General features: G+C 59.0%; 1 protein-coding gene across 2 annotated transcripts in view; it reads left to right on the top strand.

Annotated features, from left to right (window-relative positions):
* Window positions 1-729, top strand: part of CHFR (checkpoint with forkhead and ring finger domains) — a 33,398-nt gene that overhangs the window by 8,822 nt on the left and 23,847 nt on the right. The gene's annotated exons all lie outside the window — the stretch shown is intronic.

Below are 729 nucleotides of genomic sequence, written 5' to 3'. Positions count from 1 at the left end.
ATTTTTTGATTTATTGTAGAGATGAGGTCTTGCCTGCCCAGGCGGGTCTCGAACCCGCAGGCTCAGGCAATCTACTCACCTCAGCCTCCCAAAGGCGCGGGATTACAGGCTGAGCCACCGAGCCCGGCTCTTTTCTTTTTTTTGAGTTGAAGTCTCAATCTGTTGCCCAGGCTGGAGTGCAGAGGCCCACTCATAGCCTCCCTAGCGTCTACTTGCTGAGCTCTGGTGATTCTTCCGCCTCAACCTTCCAAGTAGCCAGAACTACAGGTGCCCACTACCACATCTGGCTAATTTTTGATTTATGTAGAAACAAGGTTTTGCCAAGTTGCCCGAACTGGTCTCAAACCCATGGGCTTAGGCAGTTCACTCACCTCGGCCTCCCAAAGTGCTGGGATTACAGGCTGAGCCACCCAGCCGACCGGGCTGTCAAGACATTCTTTTTATTTCTTTCTCTCTCAATATCCGCTGGCGGGACCACCCAGGCCATACGCCCCCTGCGCACAGAACACAGGCAGCCACTCCCCAGGCAAAGGGCAGTGGCGGGAAGGCACAGGCGCACGCACCCCCCCCCCCCCCACCCCGACCCAGGCCACAGACCCACCTCCTCCGGGATGCCCTGGCCAATCCGGGCTTCAGGGTGCTCATAGTGCAGGGGGCGGCGGGGGAGGGAGTGTGGAGAGAGGTAGGAAGGGGCGCGGTGCACAGTGCGCTTCAGGGGGTGGGGGGGCT

Source organism: Carlito syrichta, unplaced genomic scaffold (assembly GCF_000164805.1).
Source record: "Carlito syrichta isolate Samal-C Ts95f unplaced genomic scaffold, Tarsius_syrichta-2.0.1 Scaffold304014, whole genome shotgun sequence".
Taxonomy (NCBI): Eukaryota; Metazoa; Chordata; class Mammalia; order Primates; family Tarsiidae; genus Carlito; species Carlito syrichta.
Note: the sequence above shows the minus strand (reverse complement) of the source record. Positions and strands in the feature narration are given on the sequence as shown.